Source organism: Sinohyriopsis cumingii, chromosome 8 (genome assembly GCF_028554795.1).
Source record: "Sinohyriopsis cumingii isolate HCF-2022 chromosome 8, ASM2855479v2, whole genome shotgun sequence".
Taxonomy (NCBI): Eukaryota; Metazoa; Mollusca; class Bivalvia; order Unionida; family Unionidae; genus Sinohyriopsis; species Sinohyriopsis cumingii.
In genome coordinates, this window is record NC_142968.1 from 116,580,741 (window position 1) to 116,592,912 (window position 12,172).

Consider the following 12,172-nt stretch of genomic DNA (forward strand, 5'->3'; position numbering starts at 1 on the left):
CTTTATATTACGTAAGATACGATTTTTGGTAAATGTCCAGCCGAAATCAGAAAAAAAATTGATATCAGGTATCATCTTTAGATCTTTTAAAACCAAAATAGTATTACTTATCTACTTATAAAAATTTCTAGTACCTTAAGAGGTTCACATCTATTTAGCATTTGGCGATGAGCAATTTACTCAAATAATAAATCTGGCAGTTGAAAACAAGACATATTTATCTTTTTTTAGAAATAATTGTTGAAAAAAAGGAGTACGTAGGGAAAAGAGAAAAAAATAGTTTTGTAACTTTTATTATTTTGGCTTTAACAATAAATATGCAAGAAAAAGCTGATGAAACTTGTGGTGTTAAATTTTTTAAAAATAAAATAATAATCTCTAGTCACACCTCCACGAAGTACCAGTTGAAAACATCTATACGTATTGGTTAATGTGAAACAGCGTTTGTTTGTGCGTTTGGTTAATATAGGTAAAAAGAACAGTTTTTTGTATTTATCTTTTCTGATATTTTCATCGAATACGTGATACCCAAAGAGGGAATTGGTTGTATTGGAGTTTATTTATTATATTTATGCGCACACAAATATACCTTTAATTCCCGTGATGCACAATACAACAATATATTATTTGCGCAGCATACAACGGTAAAAAAAAAATCCCAGAAGAAATTCTAATGTCAACACAAACAATTAAAACGATTGTGTTACCCCCCATCCCCCAACCCCTCCAAAAATCAACCAAGCAACCGAACTATGTCATGCTATGCAAAGAAAATGGTAACAAGCAACGACCTACAGCAATGTATCTGCTTTTCTGATGTTGTTGAGTACTATATGGTACCTAAACAACATATACTTCGTGTATTAGGTGAATGAAGGGCATCTTAGGTACAGATTTGGGTAAAGTTTGGGGTAGATTTGGGAGAATGTGGGTGTTTCGTGTAATCCCCTTCCTGGTGGTTTTTTTGTCACCCATTGTAAAAATATAAATCAGTTGAACTAAAGAAGTACTTCCTCTAAACTGACATCTAAATTTTGTTCTTTCAGAAGCAAATATTTATTTTATAATTTTATTTTGATACTTCTATAATTTCAATCTCCACAAGGTTTCAAGAATAAAGAATACATTAAGGTCTGTGATGTTATTGAGCGAAATTTCTTCGTTCAGAAGTGACCCTAACTGTTACAGAATTGTAACCGAGTGGGTTTTTGGACTAAATGAACAAGACAAACACAATGTGGGAAAGATGGAAATTTATGAATTAATTAATAATGATAAATATATGATGTAAAAATATACAATTGAAAATAAACAAAACAAATATTAAATAAAACGAAGTGCAGATCCAAGAACCCTCATGGACTGCACATACCCCTTAAACAGTATGTTGTTCAACAAGAACAAAATTACACAAGATCCAAAAATAATCTTGATACAACCTAAGATCCAAAAATAATCTTGATACAACCTAAGATCCAAAAATAATCTTGATACAACCTGAGATTCAAAAACAATCTTGATACAACCTAAGATTAAAAAATAATCTTGATACAAGCTAAGATTCAAAAATAATCTTGATACAAGCTAAGATTCAAAAATAATCTTGATACAAGCTAAGATTCAAAAATAATCTTGATACAAGCTAAGATTCAAAAATAATCTTGATACAAGCTAAGATTCAAAAATAATCTTGATACAACCTAAGATTCAAAAATAATCTTGATACAACCTAAGATTCAAAATAATCTTGATACAACCTAAGATTCAAAATAATCTTGATACAACCTAAGATTCAAAATAATCTTGATACAACCTAATATTCAAAATAATCTTGATACAACCTAAGATTCAAAAAAATCTTGATACAACTTAAGATTCAAAATAATCTTGATACAACTTAAGATTCAAAATAATCTTTGACACACCTAATGATTCAAAATAATCTTTGACACACCTAAAGATTCAAAATAATCTTTGACACACCTAAAGATTCACAATAGTCTTTGACACAACTAAGATTCACAATAATCTTTGACACAACTAAGATTCACAATAATCTTATCACGACTAAGATTCACAATAATCTTATCACGACTAAGATTCACGATAATGTTGTCACAACAGACAGCGTTGTTCTGGAAGCTCCAGATGATTCCAGGAAACTTTAGACGGCTTCGTACAGCTTCGGACCGCTCCTGTTATATTCACAATAACATTTCATAGACATTCACGGCTACAAACACGGTCAGCTACCATAACAGTCAGCTACTATAAAAGTCAGCTACAAACAGTCAGCTACGAACACAGTCAGAATCATCTTCAAACACAGTCAGAAACATCTTCAAACAGTCAGAAACAGCTTCCAACACAGAAACAGCTATAATAAAACCAAATGGGACATAATAGTTTCTGTATAATTTCTAGATATATGATAATACTTTTAAAAACTCTGCGTTGTAATAAACACATTATTACGCGATAACACAGTACAAACCGAATAAGAATCGTCTATCAATTAAATAGAATGTAAATTTAACACTTACCCCTATGGCTGGAGAATAAAGGAGAGTGTATACTCCTTAACGTGATCCAAAAATGACCAGTGTGGTTTTTCGTGATTCGTCTTACAAAATCCATAGGAGAGTGAGTACAAGTCGGGGTAGAATACCCGTGCATATCATTTTAGTCATGATACCTGACACAAGTAATCTGTGGCTAGGTACATGTAATACAGTCGCTTACCTGGAAAAACGCATTCACCCTATATAACGTTGTACGTATGTGCAACGAGAAATAGTCTAATTGTTTTTAAGATAAAACCAAGTTATTTCTTTGCCTAATTCTGTGACACTAACCTTACATTTTCGACAACAAATCGAGAGAGAGAGAGAGAGAGAATTGCATGCTGCTCTAAGATCCACTTTTGTGGTCTCATAACGAAGCAAACTGATATTCTTTTATTCTAAAATATGTAATAAATACAGGGTATATATTTTATTAATGAACAATATAATGAGATCTTTTCTGGTTTATTTTATGTTATCTAGTTGATCCAATAGTATAAATACATAATAGTACCCGTAGTCATGATTTAAAATTGACAATTTTTCCATATTCCATTATAAAGCAAACAACAAGCCATATTTTCCAACTCATAGGCATTTTAAACAGTATTTGGTCTGAAATATTCAGTGGGAGAAAGGGATTTTATGACAAAATCATGACATATATGGGTAATGATGTGTGCTAAAATTCCACACAAATTAACCGATATTATTAACATAATGCATTTAAATAGCAATGAAAACATACATAATCCATTACTGCTAATTCTGTACTCTGCTGGAAGTAATATGTGCCACAGTGGCCTCAAATATGCCATTACAGTCTAAACGGGAAATCCTATTTAAAAAGGCCCCATACGTTAACATGCGGGGTGCTTTCTAGTCTCGCATATGCCACTACAGTCCAAACGGGAAATCCCATGTTAAAAGGCTCTATAGGTTAACATGCGGGTTGCTTTCTAGCCTCACATATGTCCGACTGTGATCTTCTCAGCTAGTCATTTCACAGGAATGTCTTTCTAATGGAGGGAATATTCATACTTTTGCAACTCAGAATCGGGTGGTAAATCATTCCAAACCAGGTTAGTTACTAACTTACACGCCACAATCTCTTCTCGAGATGATACTTCTTCCAAACGTTGTTTGTAGTCCAAGTTTGGTGTGTCCTCTGGAATTCAGTTTACTACTTTAACGTTATAAACAGAAGTCTTGGCTTCCACTTACTCATGTCCATTTAAAAATAAATTCGAAAGAATCAAGACTTTTATAGCACTTGGGTACCGGTGATTAAAATAACTATGAAGAAATGGATGCAGTTCTTCTTTGCTTTTCACAATTTCTGAATGTGCTCTTCTAAATTAGTCACAGGCATGTCTTTCTCTCTGACAAAATGTTCACATGTTTGCCAAATGGAATCTCGTGGGAAAGGATATCCATGGAATTTTATTTCAGTCACCAGCACACCGCGCATCACAGTTTCGTCTTAAGGCAATACATCTTGTAAAACAAAATTATTTCTCTGAATTTTTCATCTCTTTTGCATTTCCTTCCATGGAATTCTGTCACATTGTATGTAAAACTATTGGTATCCAAACTTTTTAAGAAGGCAGGTGAATGTTGATTAGTGTCTGACCAACTGAATCTTTTCAAAGTAATCAGCCTTTTATGGTATTTACATACCAGTGGTTGAAACGTCTATGTCTTAAAGGACATAATTGTTCTTTCCGTTTCACTTGCATCTTGACAAGCTCTCAGTAAATGCGTTACCTCAACTCCAAGGCAAACCACGAATGTTTTCTTCCAAAGCATCCAAGAAGACGAATACCTGGTTTTGAAAGTTTTCCTTTTTTTTTCTTCCTGAAAAACAGTTCTATCTTCTATAATGTGTCGTATCAAATGTAACGTAGTGTGGTCAGTGAAAAGGCCATTGAAAGGTAAAGACAGTGGAAAGCCTCTTGTATGTTCTAGGATAACTGAATCTCTATAGATACATAGATCCACACGGACTGTCAGACCACAACTGAAACACTGTACTTCACATCTCAGTCCGATCCAAGATCTCAAGTCCTACCTAAACGTAGGGAGTACGTAATCCTTCCAGTCTTAAGCCATTGTTAAAACGTTTTCATTCGACTGGGAAAATCGCAATAGTCAGACAGGAATGCAGGAAATTTGTATTCTTTGAACTTGAAGTTCGTAGTCTGTCCCTCACTCGATTTTCTTACTGGTTGTCCACTATTTTGTTGCTGAGGTGCTCCATGCTAAGGCTGCGCCATTACATAGAACAGTCAAAATATTCAAAGGTAGATCCTTACTGGTGATAGCAAGCATGGAATTCTTTACCACACTCTTTGCAATCTGCGAATTCTCAAAATCTAACAATTCCTTGATCTCTCCTGTTATCACTATCTTGTAAGTATCAAAAATAGAAATGAAGATAAGTGGATCACCCAGATTGGATCCCATTCAGGAAGAAAAGATACGCCCCAGAAAGAAGTCTTCGTGGAAGACACGGTGGAAGAAATGGTGGCCAAAGAAGAAGTAGAAGAAACTCAAAAGGACCGTATCGGGACCTTTTAGATCTATAGAAAAGAGAGATAATATTCCAATATTACCCTAGCTGTTTGTATATGTGGTTGGTGTGTGTGTGTGTGTGTGTGCGTGTATTTATCTATGTTGACAATTAAAATTTAAAGTCCTTTACCATTATCCTTCCCTTTGACCCTATAAACCCTTCCGTGGCTATACACCCTTTTGAGGCTATAGAGCCGCTTCCCCTCCTCGCATGTTAACCTATGGACTATTTTAAAATAGGATTTCCCCTTGTGGCCCAAGTGGCATATCTGAGGCTATTGTGGCACATATTACTTCTTCTTTATCTGGATTACGATTTGCAAGAAAATGTGTTCCTCCCACGAATATACAGTGGAACATCGTTAATCCGGACGCATTCCTTTCCACTGAATATGTCCAGATTACTGAGTTTTCCGAAAAATGGAATCTTGCACATATTTTTCATACTGTATACTGTCCAAACCTTAAATCATTCAATATTATTTGTACAGCCATCATGAAACTGTGATTGTTAGATACTGTTATATACAATTGGTAAACAACCAAGAGACTTAATTTATTCGCCATATGTTATGACAAACGTGTGGAGGATTTGATCCCATTGTATTTACTTAATTATTAAAAGCAAAATACATACATTGTTTATACAATCGCTGTTTACAAAACGGTCACACTACTTGAAGCTTTTCCACACTCATGATGACGTCTTCCGTTTATAACTTTAACGTGCCACTAGAAATTGATAAATTAACAAACCTCCAAATTTGCGAAGGTGAATATGTGCTATCCGTCTCCTTATATTTTCATGTACGATTCTTCGAATTTTCTTATTTTTGGAAAGATTATTTCCTGATTATCGAGGCAAGGTTTATAGTAATTTTATACTTTGGTCCCATATTTTGATTTCATTATCCAGAAAGAGGATTTTTGGATTAACGGAGCAAATTAATCTTTAAGAATTCCGATTATGTCGAACTTTGTCCGGATAGCAATGTTTCCGGATAAACGGAGTCCTGATTAACAAGGTTCGACTGTATAGTGATACTATAGGGATATGAACAAATTAAAAAGAATCAAAATACCTGACTCCAAGGATTATATAACGACTTATATAAATTATAGGGATTGCTGGAAGGTCTGGATACAATACATCAAGAAATAAATATCTGCGTCAGAACTAATTTAAGACAAAAATCTGACACTTGTGTTTCATGTCACTAGCATTGGTAAGGAGGATCACATTACCGATTTTATTAAATGTCAGTTTCCAAAGACATGCAGATGTTCCAGTTTTATTGATGTGGATGAGATTACCAAAAGCTGGTGAATGTCATCTGATACAAGTCCTGCCACATATACATTATCGTCTCTGTCGACGCCTATACCCATGGGTCAAATTAAATTCTCACTCTTGTAGACGAAGTGTAACTGTCCATCCAATCCGAAGCAGTATACGTTATTGGTGTCATAACATGACATGTAGAGAAGTGCACTGGACCAGTTAACAGCTAAGTAGGCAAATGTTCCTTCCTTCTGGTCAGTCTCGTGAGAGTACTTTTCCTTCCCCTGTGTGGTCAGGACACTCCAAAAGTATTTTTATTTCCATGATTGTTATGTCCGGAGATTACTAACTGGCCTCCGTTAAGAGCAGCAATCCCATCACAGTAATACCAGGTGGTGAAACTGCGGGTTGGTGTGAATGGGGCAGTGCATGTCAAGAACTGGATCTTCTTCTCCAGAGGTATGGTCACAGCTACTTCAACATCTCCTACCAAACACACATTCCGTAGATCTTCCAGTTCGCAGTCTGAGAGGTGTTAGGTTCAGGACTAAACAGACAACACTTGTTATTCATACAGTCACTGAGCAGCATGGAACCATTGGGTAACCAAACTGAACTACTTCTATATCTTGGTGTAGATTCACTGTTGGGACGCTTTGTCTCTATACAAGAATCTAATGTCAGTGTTCTTAAGATTCCATCCAAAGAAAGTCTTACTACATTGATCATGGTTTCAACAGTAGCAAGCTGATCTTCAGCAAGTGACTTCAATGTCTTCAAATTGTTATGGAGGGTGAGAGTGATATCGATTGACTCCAAAGCCAGATATTTCTACCCTATTTGTTCCCTATAGTTGGTCAGTTGCGTCTTGATTTAAAGTGCGGTAGGAAACACCTGGGTCTCGTTCCCCAATCGCAGAAAATCGTCTAGCAACTGGCGAGACCCCTGGATAGCGGTCAGTTGCGACCAGTGTATGTGGCTGATACCCTAGCAGATGTGACTGGTAGGGAACGATTAGATGACCTAAGACAGATGGACATTATTTCGGATAACCTGTCCAAAGATGAGCAACAAAATATAAATAGATCTTATAAAGAAATTCTAAGACATCTTTTCCAGAAGTGAAACAGATTTGGGATTTATGGCAGCTGTAAAGCATCGCATCATTCTGATCGACGAAACACCTTTTAAACAGAGATACCATCGGATACCCCTTTCCATGTACAGTGAGGTGAAAGATCACCTTCACCAGTTACTTGCTAGCGGTGTGATTCGTAAATCACATAGTCCTTGGGCTAGCAATGTTGTTTTAGTGAGTAAGAAGGATGGAAAACTTCGCCTGTGCGTTGATTTTCGGCAGTTGAATAAAATGACAATCAAGGATTCCTATGCCTTGCGCAGGATAGAAGATATCTTGGACTGTTTGGCTGAATCTAAATATTTTACAGTGCTGGATATGAAGGCGTGGTATCATCAAATTGAATTAGATGAATCTCATAAGGAGAGGACAGCCTTTACAGTGGGTCCACTAGGTTTCTACGAGTTTGAGAGACTACCCATGGGGCTTTGCAATGCACCAGCTACGTATCAGAGATTGATGGAAGAGTGCCTCGGAAATATGCATTTGACCATCTGCCTGATTTATCTAGATGATATCATCATTTTCAGTGAAACCTATGAGGAACATTTAACAAATCTGGAAAAGGTCCTAACAAGGCTTAGGGAATTTGGTTTGAAGTTGTCCCCAAAGAAGTGCCAATTCTTCAAGGAAAGGGTCATATATGTCGGCCATGTTGTATCAGAGGCAGGTGTTGAGGCAGATCCAGCCAAGACTGACAAGGTCATAAACTGGCCGGCTCCACACAGCCCTGAGGAAGTGAGTTAATTCCTTGGATTTGCTGGCTATTACCGCAAGTTTGTGAAGAACTTCTCGAAGATAGCTAGACCATTATCAGAATTAATACCAAGCACTCGGAATAAAGCGGGTAAGCGTCAGAAGAAAATTCAACACATACCATTGAAGTGGGGACCGGAACAGGAGAAAGCCTTTCAACAGCTGAAGGATGCTCTTTCTTCACCACCTATTCTAGGCTACGTTGACAATGGGCAACCTTTCGAGCTGCACACAGATGCCAGTCAACACGGCCTTGGTGCGGTTCTGTATCAGATTCAAGATGGTATCAAGCGAGTAATCAGCTTTGCCAGCAGAGGGTTAACAAAAAGTGAGCGAAATTATTCAGCGCATAGACTGGAATTCCTAGCATTAAAATGGGCAATCACTGAGAAATACAATGATTACCTTTATGGACAGTACTTTACTGTGTACACTGACAACAATCCGCTCACGTATATTCTTACATCAGCCAAACTTGATGCCACTGGGCATCGATGGTTAGCTGCTCTAGCCACTTACAACTTTGACATCATTTACAGAGCCGGATCGAGGAATTCGGACGCTGACGGTCTATCTCGGTTGCCATGTGTAGAGAGCAGGAACAGCACCAAAGATATGAATACTATTACCAAAGAGACCTTGCACGCTCTCTGTAATTTAGCTAGTGCCCAGCCATTTGTTTTTTTTTTGAAAGTCTTTGTCTGTCTGCAGATGTTGTTGATGACATTGACTCTGGTTCTGTAATTGCCGCAATGACGGATATAGATTCGAGAGTTGCTCAATCGAAGGATCCGGTTATAAGGGAATGGGTAAAGCATGTACGAGACAAAGGAAAAGCTAATCGAGAGTCCCTACCTACTGGAAGAGATCATTTAGGATTATTTCGGACTTCTGACAATTTATGCCTGCGAAGAGGTGTACTATACCGGAGGACAAGTGCTGATGATCATGATCTACTACGCCTGGTGCTTCCCAAGTCTCACCGTGAAGAGGCTATGCACTACTATCTTGATGATTGCGGTCATTTAGGCCTAGACAAGACACTTTCTCTCCTAAGGGATAGATTCTATTGGCCGTTTATGGCAAAAGATGTGGAAGTATGGATCCAAAAATGCCGTCGTTGCATGCTTAGAAAATCGTCAACGGATGTTCGAGCACCACATGTCAACATAGTGACACACATCCATTGGAACTCGTTTGCATCGATTTTCTGACTCTTGAGACGTCCAAAGGAGGCTACCAAAATATGCTGGTTATTACAGATCACTTTATCAGGTATGCACAGGCCATTCCGACAAGAAACCAGACAACCAGGTCTACAGCTGAGGCTCTGTTTAATAGTTGTATAGTGCATTATGGTATGCCCCACCGTTTACATTCAGACCAGGGTGAAAACTTTGAAAGTAAGATCATCAAGGAATTATGTCAAATTACTGGAATAAAGAAGTCTCGTACGACACGCTATCATCAAATGGGCAATGTAATGTGTGAGCGATGGAATAGGATACTGCTAGATATGTTGGGAACTCTCAACCCAGATCAGAAAAGGGATTGGAAAAGCTTTTAAGGACCATTGGTGTATGCATATAATTGTACCCGCCATGAGTCTACAGGCCAGACTCCATTCTTTCTGATATTTGTAACAGAACCACATCTACCTATTGACCTCGCATTTGGATTAGATAAGGGTAGTGGATCGGGCAATTTGTCCATTTATATTAAATCTCTTCGGAACCGATTGGAAAAATAGTACAAACTAGCCACATGCCTTGCGGAAAAATCTCAAGAAAAACAGAAGAGGGCATATGACATGAAAGCAAGAGCTGCAACTCTTCAGCCTGGGGATAGGGTTCTTGTGAAGATAGTGGCATTTGATGCAAAACACAAAATTGCTGATCGCTGGGAAACTAATGTGTACATTGTGGAATCCTAACAAAACTCGGATATCCCAGTATACGTTGTACGATCAGAAGATGGCAAAGGACCCAAACGCACTCTTCATAGAAATTTGCTGCTTCCTATTGGCGCCGTGCCATTTCAGTCAGAGCATAATAATAATCGTGAGTAAGAGAAACAATCTTTCAAATCTGCGACATCCAAGACTAGAAATTCACCCAAGAATAATTTCAGGGAAACAGATTTCGACCAGGATGAAAAGAACTCATCGCTTTATCTTCCAAGTGATAATGAAATGATTGGTGAATCTGGTGGTTCCGAAATGGCAGATACGGGAGATATATCTGTCAGGAACAGTGTTGAAGATGATTTAGCCGGCGAAAATTCAATTACTGACTCCTCCAGTGAGAGTCTTGCAGTGGATGATGAAACCTCTTCAAACCAAGATGATGGTAACCCCAGTGTGGGAGTAGAGTTGGTTTCAGCTAGTGTAGTTGATGATGATGAGCAGAGCGCTGCTGAACAGTCTGGAGCTATGAATCCAGAAGACACTGTGATCAACATTGATAATGACTCTGCAGTACCAGGTCACACCAGGGTTGAGAGTAGTTACTGATCAGTTATGAACAGAGAAGAGTTCCTTGCCTGTTGCAGCACCACGAAGTTCTAGTCGAGTGACGAAACCACCTTCATGGATGTTGATGATGAGTGGTCATACTGCTGAACAGTCTGGAGCTATGAATCCAGAAGACACTGTGATCAACATTGATAATGACTCTGCAGTACCAGGTCACACCAGGGTTGAGAGTCCCAGTAACGTAGTAGTTACTGATCAGTTATGAACAGAGAAGAGTTCCTTGCCTGTTCCAGCACCACGACGTTCTAGTCGAGTGACGAAACCACCTTCGTGGATAACGTCTGGAGACTATGTGATGTCCCAAGCCGTTAATGAGCCATATTGGCTAACAAAAGTCCGTATTCTCCAATCATTGCACACCAACGGAGTTTTAAACAGTATGCCTAATACCATTTCCAAAGTCATAATTTCCATCATAGTGGATACCCCTAAATGATGAGGACATCATTTAAATGTGTGGAGGGAAGTGTATAGCAGGAGCATATGTTTTATAATTTTATATTCATGTTTTAATTAGGCAGAAGTAGGTATTTTATTATTTTATGTAGTTAATGTTTATTATTGAATGAAATACAGTCATCAGTTGCAATTATTGTGTTATTCTCATTTTACACATATTTAGCCATTTAGGTAACCTTGAACCAGGATTACCTGTTAGAGTTTTGTTCACTGAGCAATGAAGCTACCCTGATTACTGTTCATGCTGGGTTGTTCTATTGTATGACAAATGGAAAGTAACTTTCTGATTGGTTACACATAGACAAATAACTTTCTGATTGGTTACACATAGACAAATAACTTTCTGATTGGTTACACAAGGACAAATAACTTTCTGATTGGTTACACATAGACAAATAATGCACAATTTGATTATCTGTACAATGCTTGTTTCTAAAATATATCTTCTAAAGATTATTACTCGTATGCGTGAGTGAAAGTTTTTTTCTAGAGGCAATAAAACCTTCTAAAATTTATGAAATGTCAAACTGAGAAGAGAATTTGTTCCTTGTGTATATTATTTTGTAAGATATTTTGTGAAAAACAGCCAGCATATTTTTGTTTCTCTTTTAGTACCTAGTAACGTGTATGTACGCTTGTACAGACGAAAGGAAAGTATAAATGAAGATTGCAAAATAATTAAAAGTTTATTTTGCACACCGACTTACCAGCGATTTTGCACTCATCATTACCCTACCGATAGGATATTGAGTCTGTAATGACCCCTCCCTCTCCTTCTGTGAAAGTCGTTTAATAGAATAAAGTGAAATTTATGGAAAGAAAATTAAATATTTGGGGTGAAGTGATGGGGGTGGGTGGGTGCTCGT